At 44.6% G+C, this 25,548-nt stretch overlaps 1 protein-coding gene across 4 annotated transcripts in view; it reads left to right on the top strand.

Annotated features, from left to right (window-relative positions):
• HLF (HLF transcription factor, PAR bZIP family member) overlaps window positions 1–25,548 on the top strand; it is a 63,966-nt gene that overhangs the window by 16,004 nt on the left and 22,414 nt on the right. The gene's annotated exons all lie outside the window — the stretch shown is intronic.

The following is a 25,548-nucleotide window of genomic DNA, read 5'->3' as shown; positions in this document are numbered from 1 at the left end:
AAAAAAACACCAAGCCTCTTGGGGTGATGATACTTCTCCTGAACAAGTAGATGGATTAAGACTTGGGCATTTCGCCACTCATAAAGGATGACAGAGTTTGACAACTAAAGCTACAAAGCAAAAGTCAGTTGACATCTTTGGAGGAAAAACTGAAACAGCACTAAAGCTAGCTATTTTTTAAAAAAAAAAAAATGGCCTTTATTCTGAAGGGGAACCGCTGGCTTCTGTCTGTTGAGCATTCCGGAGTAACCCTGAGAGCGAGTTATCTGGTTGGAATCATTGCTCAAGGGTTGGATTTTTTTTTTTTTAACAGTGGTTTATTAGCCAGACAAAATAATTTTTAAAGAAGAAAAGAAGGGAACCACCCCCCAAGGCCCACAGCTCAGTCTTTTGATGGTAACTTTTTTAGAAGGATAGTGGCCAACAGTGCCTCTGGCTGCTCCTCTGGGTGGCTGGATTCAGGTTTGTAGGACCTCCCATAGCAAGTGGGTTTCATCTCCCAGCTGGCTTCAGTGGACTAGGTGCCCAGAATGTCATCTCGAAAGACTGAGGCTTGATCTGGGCCCAGTAAAAAGAGCTCTGTGATTGATTAGAATGTCTGCCGTGGGCTTAGGTGGGATAATATTTATGCCAGGTATTTGCTGTCCTGACAGAGCAGGTTGGGAAGAAGATTCTTTAGTACTTGTCCTTTCACTGGGCAGAAGATCAAGCCCTCGGGCCAGGACTGCTTTCAGTGTCCTAAAAAAGTGTTTTTCCGCGCCCCTGGCACGTACTGTCTTGCTCTGCGAGGGAGGCTTATTCTGGTTAGCTTCACAAACAGAATAGAAGAAGGGAGTCTGCTGACTTTACCCCCTGGGTCACAGGACAGGAACTGCAAGCAAGGTGGACAGAAGCTGTAATTCCAGCAGTCCCCATCAGATTTCCGGGGATCCTGTGGAGCACAGGCTTGGGTGCTGACTGCCCAGCCACAAACCACAGAGCCTGGCAGGCTGTGGTCAGCCGTCATGGCTGCAGATTCCCTGGAAACCCAGCCCTTGCAAGGACCAGGAGGCTGGGCCCCAAGTATTCCACACACTGCGATTTTTGATATTTAAAACAGAGGTGCTGCTGCCTTCTTTAGGAAGGCTCTGAAGAATTAACCAGTGTACTTAGTTATGTGGAACCGATATTCTGAAGGTCATTTTTCTTCACCTTTGGTATGTGCTTTATGTTTTTGTGCTACTGATCTGCTTTTCTGATGATGTTTGAACTCTTCGAATTCTTCTAAAGAACACTTGGGGTGGGGTGGACATAGTGCTTTTCCCAGCTCCCCCAACATGCTTCCCATAGCCAGCCAAACGTCTCAGAGATCTCTGTCTCCTAACTTGCAGTCTGTGAGCCGCACCCGTGGAACAATCATAGTTGCATTTTGTTGAGCACTTACTACGTGCTCCCTGGCATCAAGGTCGCTGTGTGGAATTACAGCCCCAGTCTCCTTCCAGTTCCTGCCCTGTGACCCAGGGGGTAAAGTCAACAGACTTCCCTTCTTCGCTTCTCTCTGTTAATCTAACCAAAATAAGCCTCCCTCACAGAGCAAGACAGTACGTGCCAGGGGCGCAGAAAAAACACTTTTCCAGGACACCAGAAGTAGCATTGCCCCGAGGGCTTGATCTTCTGCCCAGTGGAGGGACAAGCACTAGAGGATCTTCCCAACCTGCTCTGTCAGGACAGCAAATACCTGCGTGACAAGGGCTAGGTCCAGGAGTGTGTGGAGTAGTGGGGTGAAGTGAGTTTGGGGTTAAACATTGTCTATGGAGAATTTACCAAGAGTTCACAGGGAGTGGACCTGACTTCCTCTGCTTCTGCGGTTTCCTCCTGTTTCCAATGGCTGCACTTGAGCTCTGAGTAAAATTAACTTTCAATTATCCTGAGGCAGATTAGCTGGTTTGCAGATTAACAAAGGTCAAGGCTCACCTGGGCCTGGGAGGGGCTAATTAATTCAGCTGCTCCATAATTAGCTGGTTATGGCTGATTGTCTACCTATGGCCAGGAAGCCTGGGGGCTGGGCTGCCCTTGGAGCCGAGGAGCATTGTCTTCTAGGACCAGCCACTCCCTTCAATCAGAGGAGCCCATTGGCCCATAAAGTTCTACAATCCCCAGAATAATCCCTAGGAAGTTCAGAATCTCCCAGGAGTCCTGGCGCTCTACCCCTGCCAGCTTTCAGCCCAACACACCCTAAATTTTGAAGCTCGAGTTGGCTAAAAGGCATAGTGAATTTGAAAGTCCCAGAGATTCATGATCTACTATGTTGAAAGAAGGCCCAGTGATCAAGGATGGCTATTCCCCTTTCCTCTCCAGCCTGTGGACCCTCCACCACCACCAAAAATGGAGATCGGCAGGCTCAAGACACTGAACAGTGGATCCCTCCTGATGTCAGAGGAGGCCAAGGCCACAGTGTCAAGGAGGCAGGAGTTGCCTGCAGGAGCAAGCTTCTCGGGTCCAGCCCTTCCCTCCATGATTGTTTGGGTTGCCTGAGTCCCTCCCCAAGGTTGCACGGGTTCATAGAAAGTTGACTGCATTTGCCGCACCCCTATCGGGTGAGGGAGTAGAAATATGGGTATTTGCCACACCTTATATCAGACCAGAATACACACAGTTTAACCTAGGACTCAACTCCTACCTTACTTGGAGTGATCTCAGTTTTATGGGAAGAGTACCTTGGATCCCACGTTTACTGCAAATCTTGAGGAAGTGTGCATAAAGGACTCTGGTCTGTGGCCTACCAAGAAAGAAAGAACGTTTGCACAGGATCATGTTTGATGCGATTCCATGGATTATTCTTATGTCTCAAGCAGCGTTCACGCGAGCCCTTGACATGTCTTTTCATCTCTGACTGTTTTCATTTTGCATTTGCCAGGCCTGGAACGCCTTGCCTCAGTGCAACTGAGTTTGCAGGCAACTGCGGTCCCTTTTCAGCCAGGGCGATGGGTTTCCTTGGGTCCTTTTCTCTGGCTCACGTTTTCCCAGGGCTGCTAGTGTGTACAGTCTAGAGATCACATTTTATTAACACAAAGAAATCTGCTTGGGCTGCCTGGCTCTCGCAGTCACATGGAGAGAAATGTGCTCCTTCGGTACGCCAGCCTGCAGCTCTCTGTGCAAAATACAGCCGAGAGCCAGGCACTGGGCCAAGCTTACATTTCACTTTGGAACACACTTTCGCATCACTCCTTGGCAGAACATCCACGGCGGTGTCTATTTGGGGAGTAAGTTAGAGAAGTGTTGTTTCCCTCTTATGAGTGTCGAGAGATAGGACCTTTAAAAAATCTTTGACTCTTCCTCATCTTTGTCATCTTCAAGGTGCCCAGGTAATAAGGTGATCCAACTAAGTGTAGCAGCCTCCCCTGGAGAGAAGCCTCCTCCCTCCCGGGTTCTCCCGGTTGCCTTGCTAAATCCGTAAACACAGCCAGGACCGCCTGGGACAGAGAATCTTAGGCCAAGGTAATAACATCAAAACCAAAGTCCTGGAACTCTTGAGTAAACTAGTTACCCTCCCAGATAAAACAACTTTGTTGTCCAAATCTTTCTTTCCAAAGATCTAAGACTTTTCGAATGTTGGTCCAAAGCCAACTATTGGAGGAAGGAACTCCAGCAAGCCTCCTGGAATGGCAAACACTGTTAAAATAAACAAATTGGCCTCTTCCATTCAGTTTTCCCTTGCTGGTCTATTTTCATTTCTTTTACCATTTCGTAGTACCCTCCCTTCTCCGCCTCATTTCCCATCTCCATCTCACTTTCCTGAGGGACCAAGCTGATCATTTTACCTCCAGTGAAGTAAATATCTAATTGCAAAAAGAGGAATTAAGAGAAAAGAGGCGGTGTGATTTACTGCTTTAGTTTTCCCCTCACACTACTCTGTTCTTATAGGTGGCTGCCTAAAGCCTGACTTGGGTTTGAAAATAAAGTTGATTTTAGAATTTTAAACCCTCCTCAGGAAAGGTCGGACAGGTTAGAAAACAAAGGTTTATTGGAATAATACTGACTTCTGTTATCGTAATGAAATAGACCCGTCTTGTAACAAATGATTGAAAATAAAATCTTCCTTCGCCATTAGGCCAACCCATAAATTCCATAGGGATCTCCCAAATGCCAAGCCTTATTCTGATTCTAGTGTTTACTGCTTTGGAAAATTGCTTTTGCTGTCAGTACCATCCAGCCAAGGAGCAACTAATCAAGATTTAAAGAAACTTCCAGCAAGGCACATATGTCAGGCTGCTGCTGCTTAGGACAGGCCGCCAAATGGGAAGCTCACCACATCGTAGAGGCTGTCCAGGACCTAAGGGCCCAGGATGCAGTCTCCTGCCAGTCACCTGGTGAAGCTTTTGCTTACTCTGCAGAAGGGAGGTGACAGAAACCCATTCCGCCTGTCTCAAAAACCTGCTTGTAATTAGCTTTAAAAATAATGCCAAGTTTTCACATAGCTGGTAGATGCAGAAGCTCTATGGGGGGCCGGAAGGAGTGCTACTTCACAGAGTAATGCTGTTGGAATCACATTATTCATTCCAGGTGAGGTTACGTAAGGTTATTGGAGAGATGAAAGTCATCCTGCTGTTTCAAAGAGGTCTCCCAAAAGTATTGATAAAGGGTTGAAGTTCAGAAGTTTATTTGAAACTTTCTTCCTCTTCCCAAGTGAGATCAGTACTTTTTAGTTACTTTTTTTTTTTTTTTTTATGAACAAAAGCACTAGCAGATAATTGAGATGATCTGTAGTCAGCATCAGGTGTCAGTTCTCCATTGTGGATTATCTGCTTGGCGTCTTAGCCCTGGTGATGTGTAAGCCCCGGCTGATGGCCATTTGCTACCCAGCAAGGCAGCACCTCCAGGCTTGTACCCCCCTCCCTCGCTTGGGAAAGAGTTTGGGGAATGTAATTTCATTTTATAATTAACTGAAGCAACGCACAGTGCATTTCCTAGTGCATGATAATGACAGAACAATTATCACTCAGGATTGATTGTATCTGACCTACTTCGAAAACAGCAGGTTAAGTGGTTGGACCCGAGTTTGGCCTAGCCTCATGCCAGTGTGAGTACTTTAATCCTGCAGGATTCTTTCATTTGCATAAAACAGGTGAAGGTATGTGTGGCCCATGTCTCTGTGCACTCATGGTAGGTGTCGGTTTGCTCTCTGCACTTGATTGGAGGTTTCCCAGAGGCAGGGACCAGGTTTTTATATTCAGCACCTAAGCACGTGCTTTGCACCACAGCTGGTACTCAGTAAACATTTGCTGAATGAATGAAATAACAAAGACGTTACTTTCATTATAAGTAGTTTTAAGAGTACTTGTTCCAGCTTCAATATCTTCAGTGGTGCTGGCTGAATTTTGTTTAATCTGGCAAGTCTTCGCAAAGGATCATAATGGTATGACAAGCTCCTTTGGGGCTGGTGGTCTTAGAGGAGGCAAACCAGAGACACAGCGACAGGTCCCTACTGACATACATAGTCACAGGTCCAGAGCTACTCTAGGGCTTCAGTGAGCTGCTCATTTATGTGAACATTTTGCTGTTTCTGGATTGGTTGTTTCAATGTAAAGGGGGAAGAGTGTTTTCAGACAGGAGAGTTTAGCTGCTTACAAATAAAGGTGGATATTGACACCCCGCTCCCCAATTTTTCATGCCTCAGTGACAGAGACATAATCTGAAGTCAGCAGCTCCAGTCTACATGTTCCAAGATCACCTGTAAGAGTTGTTAAATCTCACCCGACACCTTGTTAAGTGGGATTTTAACTGAGTAAATAGAGAAGTCCCGTGTTCTGTGGGTGCAAGGGAAGGATGCAGAGGGATATAGAGTTTTAAGAAACACCAACTTGTATTTCCTTGGTTAGCAGAGGCGGGAGGATGCCTACCCATGTGGCACATTACGGTTGACTTCTTTGCGCTTAGGATTTGATTAGTTTATGGAATGGCACTTCTGCCTATGTTAGCCAGCAGTTGGGGTTACTAACACAGACACGGTCCTGCCGCAGAGGAGAGGGGGGCTTCCAGGGTCCACGTCGTGAGCAGTAGTAGCAGCCCAACAGTGGGGCGTGTGCTGCTGGCAGAAGCGACTCCAACAGCAGAAGGTCCGGTGTTGGAACAGGTTGATCCCCGGATTTGTAATGTCCTCGATATGCCCTGGGCAGAATTCATTCTAAGCACCCTACATGTTGTGCGACCACAACAGGGAGTGTCCTGTGAACCCTCTGGCGACACCTGGAGATGCTTGAGGCTTCGCGCACGTGCTGCTGCTGTTCAGCACCCTGCGTCTCAGTTTCCTAGTCTGTTGGGGGAAGAAACATCCCTCCTACAAGCACGAGATAGCAATGGTCTCCGGATGGAATAGTGCTGAAAACTGTTCAGATAACTGAGGCATTTGAAACATTATTTTGAGAAAGATTTAAACTGTAAAAAAATAAAAATAATATATAAGAAGCACCCCTCGTCCTGTCACCCAGGATTAACAATTTGACCTATTTATCATATGTGTTCATATATAAATCTATCTGTATATTCATCTATGAATTTAAACATTACAGATCAAGTTGGGATCTTAGGGGAACTTTTAAAAAAGAGAAATGAGTTAACTCATAAAGGCTGAACTGGAATAATTCCAAGTCTGTTTTCTGAGGTCTTAATTCTGCCTGGCATTTTGCATCGGCTGTATTAATAAATCAGCCTGTTTTCATTCTAGTTAGAAACAAGGCCGCTCTCCCTTTGGTTGTTCTGTGTCAGAGGCGGGCAGGCAGCTCTTTGGCACCGGCCTTCTGGCCGTTTCCCCTGGAGTGGAAGAGGAGTCTTCCTTACCCCTAGCAGAAGCAGCACCAGGGCGATCTTCTTTCCTCGGTGCCAGAAAAACCCAAATACACAAAACTGACGCTGAAAGAAAGGCTTGGTGCAGCCCAAAGACCCCAGTAGTGTGCTGTGATACTGGCTCACCCCCAAGCACTGCGGGTGACAGGGTGCCAGTAGAATGACCATTCCGCGCAGCAGTTGGACTGGCCAATGGCCAATTGACACTCTGCGCTTTCTCTCCTGTCTGGTAAAATCTTGAGAACTGGGCAGTCACACGGGATGGGTAGAGAAGAAACAGGACACTAATAGCTAACTTTTCTTTAGCACTTACTATATAGTCTGGGTGCTAGTCTAAGTAATTTACATGTATTGTCTCATTAGAATCAAAACAACCTCTGCGTACTACTATTAGTAGTACTAGGTAGGCGCTATTGTTATTGTCCTTTTACAGACGAGACCAGAGAACTGGCTGAAATGCTGAAGGGAGCAGTTAGGAGGCAGCAGGGCTGGAACTTGCAGCCATACAATCTGGCGCCAGAATCCATGGGCGGAGCCGCCACCTCCCGCTGCTCCTCGGTAGAAGGCACTTTGCCTTGTGGAAGAGGGCAGAACTCCTGGAACCTCAGAACACCTGAGTCGATGGTACAGCACGGTGACATATGTACCAGGAACCTGGCTCTGGGGGGAATGAAGACAAAAGGAGCAGCTAAAATCAGGCTGATCCAGATGCATATCTGTGTCCTGAGGCCCTAAGGTCTCCTCAGCCAGTTCCTGGGGAGTCTGATGTTAGAGGTCAGAGAGGCTGGTTTCCAAAACAGAGACTTTACTTTTTAAATCATGAAGTGTTTAATTTAAAAACGAATTCTGTGCTTTTGTATGACTCTCAAATCCATAGTGTCTTCCGATAGGATCTTAGAAGTGAAACACTGTGCAGTGATAAACACAGCAGTCCAGGAAGATTTAGGGACAGCCTAGAAGAGTCTTGGGGCCATTTAATGCCACTGTACTAAGCCCACAGCACAGTCCATATAAGTCAAACAGAACAAAATTCATTTTCCCAGTGCTCGCCCTTTGCTAATTCTTCCCAATGCAATAGGGGAGACACATACAGTCAAGAGAATCTTGGTCTTTCATGCATAGATTTCCCTCTTCAGTCATTCTGAGAAGTTCCTGCAAAGAAACACACATGATTATATGCATAGGCATCAGCTCTGCATTTTCCCATCAGCTGGATGAATGGAGGGAGTCGGAGGTGCTCACTCAGTGTTCACCTCCATGTGCTTTTCAGAGACATACTTGGTGAGAGCTCCTCGCAGATTCAAAGCAGGGGAGGAATATCTTCTTGAGAGCTATGTCTGTGCAGCAGCCCAGGGCGTGCAGCCGGCACTTGGTAAATATTAGCTCCCTTCCCCTTCCTGTGTGTGAGGCAAGTTGTATGAGTGAAGCATCAGCAGTTCGGAATGCAAAAATAGATCTCCATGTGAGGATGTGGCCTCTTTTCCCTGAGTGTGGACCAGATGTCAGGCTGCCTGGTGAGGACTCAAGGAATGTTACGGCTTCCTTCTTCAGGGCTTCATTGCTTCTTCTCCCCATATGGAGAAGCCTCCCTTTCGATGCACTTCTTGGATATGAAAAGCAAGAACAGGAAAGAGGATGGTATAAAAGTCTCAGGGAACAAAGCTTCTGTAGTCTCCCTTTAAAAAAAGAATTTTTATGTGTATTATTTAGATCTTTCAGATCTGATACTCAGTCATCACATCATTATCCTTGTGATTTTATAGCATAATAAAATAATGGAGAACCACAAGCAAACAGACATCTGTTTTGGAGCTCATTTTTCTGTTTTCTTAGCAGATATGTACCGAGGGCCAGCTGTTTACCAGGCACTGACCCAGGTGTGGGGAATTCAGAGATAAGGAAATGTCATCCTTTGAACTTGAGAAGCTTATGAATTGCAAAGAGATAGATAAATAATTGTGAATGGAGTGTTATTGCTTATGTACAAGGTAGAACCAAGGAGGCAAGAATGGTCAGTCTCTGAATGGCGTGGCTCGAAGATCAGAGATCTGTGAATTGTGTCTCGAAGAATGAGCAAAAATTGTCTCAATAAGGATACATTTCAGTGACTCATTGAGTTTTTCTGTACTGATATCAGGAGTTAATTTTAATTAAATATGCACAGGAAGTAATTCAGATCGTAGAGTTAAGGGACATGGGACCGGAATTAAAAATAGGAAAAAAAGAAAATAAAAGGAATGCATCTGGTGGTTAATCCACGCAGGGGCTGACTCCCTCCTACCCAAATGAAGGTAGTAAGCTGCTGCACAGTGGGGCCTGGGGCTCTGCTCTTCCAGGGCAGCCGAATCACGTGTCTGAACCGTGGTACGTTTAAAGAAGATGTCGGGAGGTTAGAGGCAGCATAATTGATATGATTTGACAGTTGCTATGGCAACACGCCCACTTCCAGAAAATCAGTGTTAGTGGGAGGGCAGGAAAACTCAAGGCTTTGCCCTGGGCTGCCCTGGGCCTCACACTGCCTGTTCCGGGCCAAAGATGTAGTCAGATTCAGAAGGACAAATGTCCCACGTGGCTGATTGCCACCTGCCTTTGTGGAATTGACTCTGAAATAATATAAGGACATGAGTAAACCGGAGCAAAGACAGCAGGGAAACAGTGTCGCGAAGGAGGGGGAGGTCTGAGCAAGCATCGCCAACTCCCTTCAGGAAAACATCTCTCCAGTGTTGTATTTGAATATATTGAATGACCCCACGGATTTCTATGAAAAAAAAAAAAAATCATATGGCGTAAATGTGTGCAAACTTCCCTTTATAGAAGCAGTGGCGAAGAATGCTTTGGGCATAAATAAAATAGTTCTTAGAGTAGCAAAAAGATTTGGGTCAATGAAAAATCGGTTGTGATAAGTTTGGGCTGAAGAGCTGGGTGGTTTCCTCCGGGACGCCACCTCCTGGCACATCAGAGGTATAACATGGTAGGAATACTCCCCTCCTGTGTGGGCGGTGAGTGTCCTTACAAGCTCCAGTGTATCAGCTGCTGGCATCCACAGGGGCTATTCTCTCTAGACCACTGGTTCTCAATCTTGGCCTCATGTGAGAATCTCAAGTGGATTTTTTAAAAATTATCTATAAAAATATCTAATTAGTAATAAATGATCATTGTCTTGTCAAAATAAAATCAGAACTGTACAGGTGTACAGCTTGGGTTTCTATATCCCATTCCCAGATTTAACTATCAATAGCTTCTTGAATACTCTTTCAGACATTTTCTTTGTGTTTTCAAGCATATATATATGTATATGTATATATATATAATATATATATTTATAAAAGTGACATATTTATAAACATGTACAGTTCTGACTTTATTTTACAGTGATCATATATAGTGTGTGTATGGGAATATGGAAATATATGAATATACACTGAGCGTTATGCACCTTACCTTTTTTACTTAATATCTTTTGGAGATCATTCCGTATTAGTACATATAGATCTGGATCTACCAGCTGCATGGAATCCGATTGTTTGAATATGCCACAATTTACTTAATAACTACCTTTAGCTCGTTTGCATCCTTGGATGCCGTTCTTTGTATATTTATATGGCATATCTACAGTTTAAATCCCTGGATGTGTAATTGCTGGATCAAAGTGTGCAGGCTCTACAAAAGTCGTACTACTTCACACTCCCGGTAAGAGAGTGTGAGAAGGCTGTTTCCTCTTCCATCAAACAAAAACTCCAACGGAAACAAAGCAAAACAAAGATACGGAGCCCAGGTCCCATGTTCAAAGCTTCCGATTGGCATGGAATGGGTGATGAATCTTTTAAAATAACTCCGCAGGTGGATCTGGCCCCTAACCAGGGTAGAGAACTATGGCCTTAGAAGGAAGGGTGAGGTTAAGAGACGATACCCTCAGTGATGATGCCGTAGTCATATCCTTCCAAATCCAAACAGCGAGACTTCCCTTAATGTGGTCAATTGGGAGAAATAGAACCACCCTTTTCCTCTCAAGTCCCTGTTAACTGGAAACCTTTATTTAGAGAGACATAAACATTAAATGAATCTGTATTTATTAAAGTCGTGCAGAATTAAAGCCACAAGAGCCAGGGAAGTAACAACTAGGTACAGTTTGACACTTTTCTCACTTTATTTATTTAATAATAATCCATTTCTTCTTTTTATAGGCATTTAAGGAAGAATTATTTAATTCCTTTTGGTGTGGCCTTATATTCCATTAGAAGCAGGGAGAGTCTGTGGATACTAAAAGTCAATAGTGCTTTCTCTTTCTCTTTCAGTATGAAAAGTCCCCAGACTGGTATACAGCTTGCCAGCTTTGGGAATTAAAAGCATCTCCTTTGCCTTGCTTAGTTAGCCTTAATAGACTGAGAGAGAGAAAAAATGTACATTTCTTCTCCAGAACACATATTCTAAGAATTATGCATCTTAAGGAATTACTCTGGTGGTTGCTGACTTATCTTCACAGCCTGTTTCAGAAAAAATTCACTGACCTTCAGTTCTTTCACCCTTTACCTTGAGCCCATGCCTCGCCATCCTCTTCCGTATGTCTGCAGAGCTGCTGCCAAGTACAGTGTCCCTAGCACCGCGGCATCAGGAAGCCATGTGACTGGCACCTTCACCCCGCAAATCTCCCACCAGTCTGAAGACCGTTTGTCTTCATTTCACAGCATGTCTTTCTTTTCCTTTTTTGAGGAAACTGACTCCTACCCCCACCCCCCGCCCCGCCAGCTATCATTTGCCCAGCATATCTTTACAGCTGGTCTCCTAACCAACCAACTCAATCCCCCGATTAGGTAAGACCTGCCTTCTGTTGAGGAGTCTTGTGTCAGGAAATCTGAGCTGATTGGGACGGGGGTTTGTCAACACGTGGAATGGCAAAGGATTGCTGAGGTTGGAATATTCTCGGTCCCCTGAAAAGTTGCAGACTGTGGTGGGATTTCTCCATAGACAACATTAGACAGGAGCCAGATGGGTGTAGCTTGGCTAATCTTAGTGCAAGCTGGAAATTTTCAATTTTTCTGAAACGACACATTTCTAAGAAATTGTCTGGTCTAGAATATTATTCTAGTATATGTTAGGGAACTGTATGACTACAGGCTGACTTACTGCTGGTTTATAAATATGTGTGAAAATTTATCTACATTCCCCTTCCCACCCCCACCCCCCAGCAAGGTGGTGGCAAAAGAATTCGATTTAAGAAGTCCCTCCCATTTTTACTCTTTGTCTAAATTGGTGGCTATTTGGCGGTTTTTCTCCTGTATGGGGCTTGAATTTATTTGAGAAAACCTGAGTGGATGTCTTTCCCAAGTCATGGCTTGCATCTGAATGTAAAACTCAGATGCGCACTCACTGAATATTAATTTAGATTATAAATTGCTATAAACCATATACGTTACTCTCTAGTCTTCCCTTTTTCTCTGCCTAAATGACTGATGACCGAGCTGTCACTTCCTTATAGTGTAATACCTCTTGTGATACCTCATCACATAGGTATATGCCAGTTGGGCAATAGTTATACTCGTGAAATGAATACTTTTATCAAGAAGTGCCTGGCAGTGGCTGCAAAGGCTGCAGTATTAGGACATTGCTCACCTCACCCCAGATGAGACTCTGGGAACACAAAATCCGTTTTGTTTAGTTACCAGCTGACTTCATGAAATTAAATTGATTTTCCCCCAGGATCTATATCTCTGACTTAGCATAAACCCCCAGTAGGCAGGCTTCTGTTGCCTAGCAACACTTATTTAGTAACCTTTCAGAATTATCATTAACTAATAAGGAGAGAATGTCCCTATTCTATGTTATGCACACAGCCTATGGTATAGACATCTCTGCAGGCAGTCGGGGTTGTCTCTACAGGTGCTTTTCTCTACCATCTTCACTACTTCCATAGCCAATGCTCCCCAAAAATACACATGCCAGACCAAGAATAAAAAATATAAAAAGATGTCGTGAGAACTTAAGTGTTGGTGCACTAAACAGCAAAGGGAAATACCTCTACTAGGCTAGGTTGTTCAACATATCAAGATGCCCATGCAAATACCCCCTACGCAATACTCCCACAGACAATGGAAAGTAGACACCTGATGTCCCAAGAACCATGTAAGACCCCAAGGATTCCTGCCACGTGTGAGTCCAGGCGAGTGTTGCTTGAAGGAAGTCGTTGGACAGTAGCCTTTGGCGTTGACTCTGCTGGGGGACATGTGTGGGTGGAGGCCGAAAGTGCAGAAAGTAAGTCCGGGCTCCGGGGTCAGCCCTAATTGAATGTACTCTTCCAACTATTTGACCTTGAGTGAGCTGTTTAATCTGTCTCGTCATTGTTTCTCGTTTGTTAGGTAATAATACAGATCCTTGATGAGGAGGTGCAGTGACTGCCCATGAGGGATTAACAGTATAATTAGAAGAACCATTTCTTTGGTCAGTTCCATTTCACCAGCTTGTTGAGAACTGCTTTGCCTCCTACCTTTCTGGTCTCTCTGAGATATACTCCATGGGGTGCTCTTCTTCTACAGGTCCCTGAAATATCAGTGTTCCCCCAGGGCCTTCCTCGTTATTCTCTCCTGGGAGGGGCCTCAGGGTTACTAAATCTGTATCTCTAGTTAGGATTGCTCTTCTGGAGCCTAGACTCGCTTGCAAAGCTGAAATCTACATCCTCCAGCCTCTTTCTCTGGAGGCCAGAGCTACTGCAGATTCCATAGGTTCACAATCAGACACTGCCTTTTCCTCAGAACATGCTTACTCCACCATATTCCTGATTTCAGTGAATTTTACCTCTTCTTTTCCAGCTGTCTAAGACAAAAACCTAAAAGTTTGTCTCACTCTCTCTTTCTCTTTCCCTCATGTCAAGTTGGCTAAGCCTCAGATCGAGCTCACCTCATTGATAACTCTTGAGTCTACCCAGGCCTGTGCCCTTGGTAAACTCGCCATTTCCATCCTTCCCTCTGACGCTTACTTCACTTGGTTGCCACAGCAACATTTCATCAATTGCTTCCCATTCTCTTGAATATCTAAGGCCTTTTTCTCTGTCTCATTTCAGCTCTTACTACCCCTCTCCTTGTCCTCTGAGCTTCAGCTGTACCAACTATTTTCAATTCCTTGACTGGCCTGTGGAGTCTCTCTCACCTTCATGCCTTCATGTATCCTGTTCCCTCTCCCTTGATCACCTCTTACACTTTACCTGTCTGGCCAATTTCAAGAATCCGCCAAGGTGGCAGCTTCCTATGAGACACATTTCCTGATGTCCCGGCATACCCTTCAAGGATGCGGGTTAGTGATCAGCCTCTGGACTCCAACCTTTGGTTCCCTGGGCAAAGCTCCCTCATAGCTCTTAGCGTCTGTAATCTAGTTATCTGTTCGCTTAATTCTGTCTACCTCCAGACTGTATGACCCCAGGGGGTGGGTTTTACTTATATATTCTTAAAGCCTAATCGATAGTAGGTACTCCATAAATGTTTTTTAAAGAAATAAATGTTTTAATCAACAAGCCTTTGTTGATCATCCTCTGTGCAAGGCATTGACAAGGCTTTTGCCTGAAAATATTTCAGGCCCAGTTTGAGAATAAATAATGGCTTCAAAGCTATGGAGTCGCTTGATCTGATAAAACTGTTAGGCCGGCATACACTAAGTACGATATAATATTAAATGTGAGGGAAGTTAGACATTGGGCAAAGCTCCCTCATAGCTCTTAGCATCTGGGACAGTCAGGAGGAAGGCTTGACTTAGACCTTGACGGATGGTAGGACTGGTAGAGGTGAAGTGGATGTGAAAAAAGAATGTCCAGGGAACAAAGCAGACAAGCTTGGCTTGAGCAGAGAACACAGGATGGGAGCAATATGCTGGAGAGTGGAGGTTCTTGCCGGCCAGACAGAGTTTGACGGGGAGGCAGTGGTGAGCCATTGGCTACCTTTGATCATAGTGGAGATGCTCCGGGAAGAGTGACCTGGTAGCTGTGTTGGCAGACAGGATTGTGGGTGGCAGAGAGGCCAGTTAGGGAGGTATTACAGTTATCTAAGCCCTTAGTGGATGGCCTGCTCTCGGCCTATGACAGGGATCTGAACCACAAAGGACAACCTCCACTGAACTTCCCCCCAAAACATCAGTGCTAGAGCTAGAATGAATTTTTGCTATCATCCCGAGTTTTCATCCCGTTGGAGTCAAGCTGAATCCAGGGAATCTCCCGGAGGCCCCCAGAACTGATGCGGACTTCGGATTCTGATCTGTGGCTCATTTCTCCCTCCTACGTGAAAGGTGTGTGACTAACGTTTCAAGCCTGACAGAATGGAGCAATAGTTCCCAGGTATGAGGAGACCCGGAGGAGAGGCCAATGGTCACTGTGAGACTGGAGGATGAGGTCGGCTTGAACTCACCGGCTTAGCAATGACAGCGGGACTGGAGACAGCGACAGCAGCAGCACGCAGACCAGGTTAGGACGCTCTGTGAACCTCGGTGTGAGAGAATGACAGAGCACTGGCCAGGAGCCAGGGCAAGGCGGCTTTGGAGAGGCATGTTTACTTACGGGAGTGCAACTTGGAGGCGAGGACAGGAAAGAATTTTTGTGGATCTCCTTGAGAAGCCGCAGGACCACAGACACACCTGAATCCTATTCATGTTCACCCGGAAGCCCGGGCTTTAAAACAATCCTGTTTTTCTTCCTATGTTTGTTTGGCTTGGTTCAGGGGGTTGGGGAGAGGAGGAAGGGTGTTGTTCAGGGAGAGTGTGGGCCGTTTGTTTGCAGTTGGTCCCTGGGTTCACAGTGGACGTCGAGAGCATGTCACTTATCTAGTCTCCTGCTTCACTCCTCTAAATCCAAACAAAAATTTTAACATCGCCCAAAGGAGAGTAGTCAGTTTAATAACTCGCCATGCAGCACTTTGAAAACTGCAGGTTTCAAATGACTAGGCCTGCACATTTTCACCAACTCGGACAATTAAAGAGACCCCAGGGGCCTACGTGGTGCTGATTCAAGTGGTGAACGTTGTCATTAAAAATGGAAAGAGCCTCTGGAAATAGATTCCAGGTATGGGTGAGCTTGTTTCTCTGCTTGATGAGAAGGTAACCCCATCCTATGGGTACCCAGGTCAGTTGCTGAGTGGCTCAATTTCTCCACAGGTAAAACATGCCCATTGGGCCTCCCTCCTTCTCAGGGTTGTCGGAGGGCGGAGTGAGGCTGTAGCTTTGCAGCATGCAGCCGACATAGGTCCAGGCGCAGCATGTAACGAAAGCCGGAGTCCCTCCATCTCTGTCACTCTGTGGTGGCGACTGCGTCACCAGCATGCCCACCATAGGGGGCCATTGTTGCAAGATCTGACGAGGGGCTGGGGTGAACACACGTTGGACTTCAGTCTTTACTTTATCCTCTCCAAATGTCTCTTGCTGCTTGTCTTTCAGTTTGTGGAGCTGCATAAAGGCTTGAAATGGTCATTCATTATTATACCCACCATCACCATGACAGCCTAGGGAGGGATTGGGCCTCTACTCTTTCAGAAAGATAGCCAAATCACAGAACAATTTGATGACTTGGAACCAGTCGGCAGTTCGCTGGGACTTAACCTTCCATTTCCCAGGTCTTCGCCCCACCACGCATTCATTCCCTGCACGTACAGAGGACACCAGGAGGCCTGCTCTTCTCCCACTGTAGTCCCATGACTTTGGGATAGAGTGGGAGCAGGGGTGTGTGTGTGTGTGTGTGTGTGTGTGTGTGTGTGTGTGTGTGAAGGATAGTGCCTCTTCTTTCCCATTCATGACCCTCCCCCTCCCTACCCAGCTCAGGGGGCCATTGTTGCAAGATCTGAAATATACCTCATAGTCTCAGACACTGTGAGTTCATTTCTGGCTAGTCTTACTTCTCTGCACCCTGAGGTACCGTGACAGCTATGGGGAGAGGCCCTCAGCAAAGGGGAGAGGAGTAAAGGGTACTGTGTCTCAAGGGCAGTGGTGACAAGGCCAGTGGGCCCACATGGGCACTGGCCTCTAGCTGGAACTTCTGTTCTACCCCCATTTAACTGACTCTAACAGTCTGTGGTTATGAGTTCCTCTGGCCTCACCTCCCAGTCAGTTCAAGGAGGTAGGTTTCTTGCTGACACCATTGGTAACAAGTGTGATGATAAACACCCTTGGAATAAGAGTGTCAATCCAGCCCCAGCTCCTGCCAGATTAGGAGCTGCCGCATCAAGTCCAAGCCATTTTGGATACTGAAACACAATCCCAGAGCAAATGCTTGTCCTGGGCACGAGGTCACAGGTGGCGATGTCCCACAGGTTTTGCTTGGGCTACAGATAGAGGAAAGGGAGCTAGAGGAGCATGGAGGAGGGAAGTACAGATCCCACACCCGCTGGGGCTTCCTCCCGCATACTGGCCATCCCAGGCAGCCCCATGAGGTGAGCATTATTTCCCCACTCGACGGATGAGGGAACAAGGCTCGGAGTGGTGAAATGATGGGCCCTGGGCCACAGAGCTATTTAGGGGCAAAGCCACAGTGAGTTCAAGTCTGCCTACACTTTCTGATGAACCATGCAGAACAGGTCAAAGAGGAGGAGGAAGGCCAGAGCAGAGCCTCAGAGCAGAGTTCCAACTGCCTCCCTTTACTGAGACCAGACCCAGCATTAATTGACATACTGATAATTTAAGGGTATAGATAGAAAATGTGTCCACACCGTAAAATGTCCTGTGAAACCAACTTCATATCCACATGACAAAATATGTTAGATACCGTCTCTGCCAGGAATCTGTGCCCTTCTCCTAATGAGGCCCGGCCTCAGGCTCTCCACAAGCTCTTCAAAGATGCCAGTGAGTGAGATGTCGTGTTGACAGGAGCCCTGACCCTGGGGTCAGTAGCTGCATCATCAGATGCAGACATGCCCTTGGCACTGCCCACCATGCAGGAGGACTGAGGTAATGGAGGAGGTGAGAGGGGGAAATAAGAAAGGAGAAAGGAAAAGGATACGGGGTTACTGGTTACCCATAACTTCCCGGGGGCTCTCGTCCATGACGGGAGGTTATTCCCGCCTCTTTGAGGGACCATCTGCTGCTCGGGAACATGTTGGCCTAGAGAGGAGGGGCCTGTAGGGTCCTCCCTTTCCTTTCTCTCCTGCCCCTTTGAGGGGAAAGTGAAGTAGTGTAAAAAATCCATGGCCCGTGCATCAAGCGGACTTGAGATTAAACTCCACCCTCACTTCCTCCCAGCTTTCTAGCTGCGTGACTTTATGCCGGCGGCTTCACCTCTCTGACCCACACCATTTCCTCACCCATAAAATGCGGGACACAGTGCCCCCTCGCAAGGTGGCCTGACGGTTCAGAGGAACGGCCTGCATTGGGCTCCTGACCCAGGTCCTGACGCAGGACTCTCACGCGGGCAGCACGGAGCCCGTCGCTTCCCCTCGGAGTTCTTTTCATGGTTAAGGACTTGGGTTTCAGAGTCAGGAGGACCGCAAGATTCGTCTCTGTTTCAGCGACTAGAGCTGGGCAACCTTGGGTAAATTATTCGTCATTTCTGATCTCGCCTTAAACTGTCTATTTGTATTCCTTTATTGTCACATCTGGAAAATGGGGATGCTAATAATTCCACCTTCATACAGCTATTGTTAAGGATGAAATGAGGTAATATGTCTAAGGGGCTGGCACATAGCAAGGGCTTTTACTCAGTTACCCATCAATATAACTAATAGCAATTACTCAGCGGGCTAGGGGGGTGCCGCTTGCCAGCCCACGGGATGTCATTTCATTCCCCCTCTCAGTAAATGGGAACAGGCAGACTCCCCTCCCTAATGTTTACACACAGTGATTTTAGCTGGCGTTATGCTTTGCCCATGTTTCTGTTGACAGCCTGTTAACTATGTGGAGAGAGTTGATGGAAAAGAGCTGCTTAGATCAAAGCGATCTTTGTAGTAGGCCTTTTCATTGTATTTGTTCTGCAATCACAGACAGCACTTACTGGGTACCTTGTCTGAATTTGGCACAATGGGAGAGAGAGAGAGAGAGAGAGATTGAGAGAGAGAGAGAGAGATTGAGATTGAGAGAGACTAAGAGATTGAGATTGATTATTGCCTTAAAGTCAGCATATCAACTGTATAAGGCTCAGGACACTTGACAGATTCCCGGGGTCATGACAGATTCCCGGCTTCTGGGGTCCAGAAGGACACCTCCTAATTTAATCTTTGGCTGAGCCTTTTCTTTCTCATCCTCTTTTTCCTTTCTTTTTTCTTTGTGCTTCTCTTCCACATTCCCTTTCTTCTTTTCTCGCCCCTCCCTTCGTTTCCTCTTTCTTTCATTCTTGTAGTCTTTCTTTAGTTTCTTAATCCCTCCTTCTCTCGCTTCCTTTTCTTTCTTCTACCCATTTTCCTCTCTGTGGCTCTGGTCTCCTCTTCCTCCTTGTCTTCTTCCTGTTCTTTCTTTCTGGGTCTTCCCTCAGCAGCATTTATCATGGCCCCCGAGAGTATTATGTGCAAAGTGAGGCAAAATCCACTTTTTAAAAAATAATGTTTTTTTCTTCTGATTTTGAAAGTAAAAATGTCTATAATGTTCCTTATAGACAATTTGTAAAATATAATAAATTAAATAAATAGTTCCCGTTCCCCAAAATAATCCTCATTAGTATCTGGGAGTGTTTATTTCTGGTTACTCAATAGTTTGCCCTGAGTGTGCCCTCCATTCAGGCTCCATCTAGAACCGGGGGAAGCCACAGCAAACAAGACAAAGACCCCCTCCCATGGAGCTTACATGTGAGTGAGGGGAAGTGGTCAACAAACATCAGTCAAATAAAAAAAGATAATTTGGGGTGAGATAAATATTGTAATGAAATGGGGTGGTTTGATAGACAGGAACCTGGGATAGAGGAAAGTCCGAGGATTAGAAGAGATGGCATTTGAGCTGGATGATGCAAAAGGACCAGGCAGGCAGGGAGCAGGGGAAGAATGTTGTACGTAGAGAGACTGCAGAGTCCCGAGGCCTGGGTGGGGTCGTGCTTGGTCCTGTGAGGCACAGGAAGCAGACCAGCGTGGCTGGGCCTGTTAGGTGAGGAGGAGCTTTGAAGGTTTACCATGCGTGGCCATGGTAAACCTTTGGAGGGTTTCGACGTGGGGGAGTGGCCTGCATAGCCTCGCAGTTTTAGAATACCTTCCAGGGGATGCGTGAAGAGTGCTCTGCAGGGTCAGGAATCAGGGAGAGCAGTTAGGAAGGCGTGGCAGTAAACGAGGGAGAGGCCGTGCTGGCTCGGACAGGTGTGTCGTCTGTTTATTTAACTTTTTAATAGTGTTTGTGATCATGTTATCTATATTTTGTATCTGTGTTTATATATAGGCCACTTATTACTTCCTAAGTACTTCCTGTGATGCCAAGCTCTTGAATTTTATATAAATTTTCTCATTCATTTTTCACTCAACCCTATGAGGCAGGCATAGTAACCTCTTTTTGCAGATGAAGAAACTGAAACTCAGAGAGATAGATTGAAACAACAACAACAGCAATAACCAAAAAAAAGGAAAAAGTTACCAGTAGTACCAGTAGTCCCTATTCTTTAAAACAGACCTTAAGAAATGGGTTCTATTTCCTTCTGGTCTTTTACTTACAAACACCGAAGTTTATAAAATACAAGTAGCAGAATCAGAATTCGAACCCAAGTCTGACTCACTGCACAGCTTAACCACTACCCTGCACATTTAGAACCCTTGCAATAATGTTAATATTATTGTACGAGCCTCTTCTTATACACTATAGCTCAACTCATCGATTAGTCACCTGTCGCCATGATAGTGTTTATCATACCATCACAACTACTCAGTAGCATACACGGATAAAGGTTTATTATTTACTCATCTGAAATTGCTATAGGTCTTTCAGGTGGCTCTGCTGATCTTGGCTGGACTTGCACGTCTAGGGAGCAGGAGACTTACGCTGACCTAGACTGGCCTGCTCCACGTGTCCTTCACACCCCAACCCCCAACAGGATAGACCGAGCATGTTTATGGTGACAGCAGAAGTGCTAGAGAAGAAAAGCAGAAACATGCAAGGCCTCTTTAGGCCCAGCCTCAGAACTGACACTATTATATCTACCACATTCTGTTGGCCAATGTAAGTTGCAAGGCCAGCTCAGATTCACAGGGTAGAGAACTAGACTCATATGGAACAGAGAACGTGTAGATGAGAGCTTTGGACATTAAGACGTGGCTGCTTTTGCAGAGCGTTTGTCGGACAGAATAATGAGAGCCTGCCATCGGAACAGAGATTGACTAATCGGCCTCAGAGTCCAGAAAGCCCATGTCTTTGGGATGTACTTGTAAGATTTTTATTTAATCTCTGAATATAGTGTTAGCGCTCTTTATTGGCTCTATAAATGTACCCGCAGTCTTCTAAGTTAATTGGGTCCCTGTAAGGTAAGGGACTCTTAGAAGCAGGGGTGTTGTGTAGTGAAATAGCCTATGAGCCCAGATAGAGGGTTTTCTTCTGAAAGCAGTGGGTGCTCTGAGACCAACTTTAAATCAGAAGGAATTTCACCCATCTGTTCTAATAGAGAAGACTTTGGCCAACACCAAATCACTTTCTCTTTTCTCAGCCTTCCTTTATAGAGAATAAAGCTCATCAGCTGGCTAATAGTATCTGTTCTGACATTGCTGCTGCAGACCTAATGCTTTGTTTATTTAATTGCCTGAATGAGGAACTCATCAGAAAGGTTGGAGGTGTTACAATTAGCCTTGAGGGTTAAATAGTAAACACAGCTATAGTTTATTACTTTGATGCAGCCATAAATTAAATAAACATTGACTTGAGAGGAGATAAGGGCGCAGATTGCCGCTATTCCCCTTCTTTGATGACTTCTAGATATTCAGCTAGTTGAACATGAGATGCTAAATTTTTATTAAGTACGTAAGAATAAGAAACATCCTATCTTCAAGTATTCAAGTTTTGCCTAATTTGTGACAAAAGTGAAGGCCAACTTTGGGTTTGAAGGTGGCTTCTAATCTCTTTCCAGATTTAAATCTTTTGTTCCACCCTTTCCTCCAGAAATCCTCCTTGGCCCTCCTGGAAGCGACTTTTCATCAAGATACCTTTAGAGGCCAAGAGACTTTAGAGTCAAGATCATGGGGTTGATCTTGTCCCCACTGGATCTTTCAAGAAAGCCTTGGAGAAATACCAAGCTCAGACTTACCGAATACAGGAGAAAACCACATGATTACCTCAACAGTTCCTAAACAGGAATTTGAAGAAATGTAATACATCATTTATGATTTAAAAACCAACAAACAAAAAAACCCAAAAAACAAAAAAAGAAAACAGCGCAGTAGGGCTGGGAGTGTTGACACTGCCTTAGCTTGTCAAACTGTAGCTACTGAGATTCTAGAACAAACCTTCCTACTTCAAGGTATAAAGTGTTAAAAAGCTTTTTCTGTAAAATTCTGGGACAAGCAGCGATCGCTAGTCTCATGCCTTTTTCTCCTCATTGTTTTGCAGAGCCTACCTAATGCACTGAGATTTTTTTTTTAAGTAAGAATTATAAACATTGAAAGGAAGCAACAGCTGTCCCTAGTGGCAGAAGATAAGATTATTTACCCAGAAAACAAAGAGAAGTTAGAAACGTTAGACCTGCTAGAAGTAACAAGAGGGTAAAGTGGCTGGATAAAAGCTCAGCATGTTAAAACCAGTAGCTTCCTATAAGCCAGCAATAACCAATTAGGAAGTATAATGAATGGGAAATTTACCCTAGGAACAACTATTATAAAACATGTAAGGGATAAATTTAGCAAAAAACGTGAAAAGATAAAATGAAGAAAACTGTAAGACTTAACTGCTAGCTATAAGACTTAACTGCTAGCTATAATGGAGAGTATACTATGGGTATGCACAATATTTTTAATATAGTCAGTTGTCTACAAATTAACTTATGGCTTTCATGCAATCTTTATTCAAAATACCCAATAATAACTTTAACTACAATTTAATAAATATATTCTGAAATTCATCTAGAAGAGAATAAGAAAATTTTCTAAAAAGCACAATAAGGGGGGCAGAATTTGCCTTATTAATATCAAACCTTACTGATATGATTATATTCAGACATTTGGAAAGCATTAAGTAAAGCCCCTTGCTTATACTGTATACAAAAATAAATTCTAAGTGACTCAAAATTCTAAAAATGTAAATCAATTACCGTTGTATTAAAGTATGGAGTAATATACATATATACATATATGTATATATACATGCATTTGTATATATGTGTGTGTATGTAATATAATTCGGGGGTAGAGGACATATGAAAGTTAGAAGCCATATGGAGAAGATTTCATCACTACATTACAATGTAAGATTTCACCAATAGTGTAAAATTTTATAAGCAAAGTTAAAAAACAAAGAATCTGGGAGAAAATTTTTTCTGTGGATAAAACAGATGAAAGGATTATATCTATAGTCTACAGAGAGTTCTTACAAATGAATAAGCAACAAAATCTGTTTACAAGGGGGCAAAGACTATGAAGAGGTGGTAAATAGGAGAAGAATAAATACCCAATAAACATGCAAGATGTCCCGTCTCGCTGGTAACAAGGGACATGCCAATTAAAACAGTAGTGATAGTTCTGTATATCTGACTGGCATTTAAAAAATTAATATTTAATTGCAATAAAATGAGTTATCATTAATGATGGTGCAAGTGTAAATAGATATGACAGTTTAGCAGTACATTTAGAAATATAAAATGTACATGCTTTTTGCATGAGCAGTTTCACTTCTAGGAATCTCTTCTACAAAAATACCCACATACCTAAAAATCTGTTGGAGAATAATTAGGTACATACTGCTCACTCTTTAAAAAGAACAAAGTATTTTTATTTGTACTAACATGGGAAATCGTATATATGGACTATTGAAAAACTTATTCAAGATATATGGGTAGTTAAATCATTTATGTGTAAAAAAGAAAAAAAAAAAAAGGTCCGAAAGGCTCACGCTAGCGGTTGAGGGCAGTCACCTCTGGGAAGAACGGCATGATGGATTGGGGGCAGGGGAGAGGGCCACTTCTTGATACATTTCTGCATTTGCTAAAATTTTGCAATGACCATCTTTGGTAACTTTTCAGAAGTATGGAATGATAACGTTCTTGAATTGAAAATTCTTATGCTAAATTTCGAAAATCCACAAAAGGTAGGACAAAACAATAAAGATCCTCCTCCTCTTTTCCCAGTGACACTTGGCATTTTGGAGTAAAGAGAAAGGGGGGGAGGGGAGAATCCAGCAGAGCTAATCAGTAGAAAATGTAGATCAACAAACAAGGCGGCATGACAGTGGCTTTGAGGGAAAGGCAGACCTGGCTGTTTCTTGGGCTTTTTGCCATCTGCAGTGTGATACTAGAGAAGCCATTCACCTCGTCTGGGGTCCAGCTAGGTTTTCTCCATTCTGCAGGTAGGGCGACCTACTTCCATTGGAAGAAGAGGCCAGAGAGAAAGCATGCCAAAGAAGGCTCTGCCTAATGTGAAGTGTTACCGTTAGAACGTCCGTGAATGAATGACAGAGCCCAGTGTCTCAGATGGCCACCGTGAAATGAGGAATACTTCTTATAGAAGCTGAATTCCCACCGTGCGGAGTGGGGTGGGGCCGAAACAGATAAAACATGAAAGACCATGATGTCTGGTAGAGGAGTGTGGTGTGCACGCGCGTGTATGTGTGCGTGCATATGTGTGAAACTTAAAAACATTTATAAAGCAATAAAGGAGAACATTTTAATGTAACATGATGAACAGAATACTGAAGTACTAAGGAGGAACCTGAAGTAACTTGGAGCAATTAGATTTGGGGAATATTAATTAAAAGATACTTCCAAAGAGTAGCTGCCTGTGCCTGTGTGTGTGTGTATGTGTGCGCATGTGCCTGTGCGTGCATACGTTGTGTGTGTGCATGTGTGCGTGTGAGTGTTTGTGTTGGGGAAAGTTAGGTAGAGAGTGGTGATGGGCTTTGGGTAGCTTTGTTATTAAATTCAAACAGTTTCTAAAAAGAAAATAAAATCCCCATTTGACTCAGATGTGGTTCATTTTCTGAGGCAATGTCAAGAGCCACAGGATCAAATCCAGCTTGACACCATCCCATACAGAACTCAGCAGTCTGTACAAGCTGGAGCTGAGCTGCAGCTTGGCTAATGAGAAATCTCTGTCCTCTGCCAATGCCTCGGGGGCCCATCTCTTCCTCTTTGGCACGCAAGAGACAAAGAGAGCTCAAAGCAGAGTGGGGACCTAAAAGGTCACCCAAAACATTCATTTTGCAAGCTCCCCACCAGGCCCTTCCAGAAAATAGAAGAGCCTGGTTTCAGTTTAGCTAGAATTTGAGCCACTGGCTTCATGCTTCAACCTGGGGTAGGTTTTAATTAACCCTACAGGATATGCGTATTGTCCAGCCATTGGCAGTGAGAAAGAGGAGATGGGCCACACGGAGCTCAGCCGTGTCCACTCATTTATCCCCTGGGTGTGAAAGGGGTGACTGCAAAATTTAGATGAAACTAGAAGTCAAGATTCAGAGCTCCCTACCTAAATATTGTGGTTTGTCATTAAGTTCGCTTTCACCAGTTAGACATGTTACAAAATGCAGTGAACCCGTTGTTCTATGGATGCTTGTGCATTTCAGTGGTTTAGCCTATAGAACTCTCAAGTGGAAGTTAGATTGCCTCCATTATGCCCTTTCTAATTTGTTAAATCTCTCTTAAACCGACCCCCTTCCCCCTGTCCCCGATGC

The sequence above is a fragment of the Rousettus aegyptiacus genome, unplaced genomic scaffold (assembly GCF_014176215.1).
Source record: "Rousettus aegyptiacus isolate mRouAeg1 unplaced genomic scaffold, mRouAeg1.p scaffold_m13_p_6, whole genome shotgun sequence".
NCBI classification, from domain to species: Eukaryota; Metazoa; Chordata; class Mammalia; order Chiroptera; family Pteropodidae; genus Rousettus; species Rousettus aegyptiacus.
This window is presented reverse-complemented; position numbering and strand designations above follow the sequence as displayed.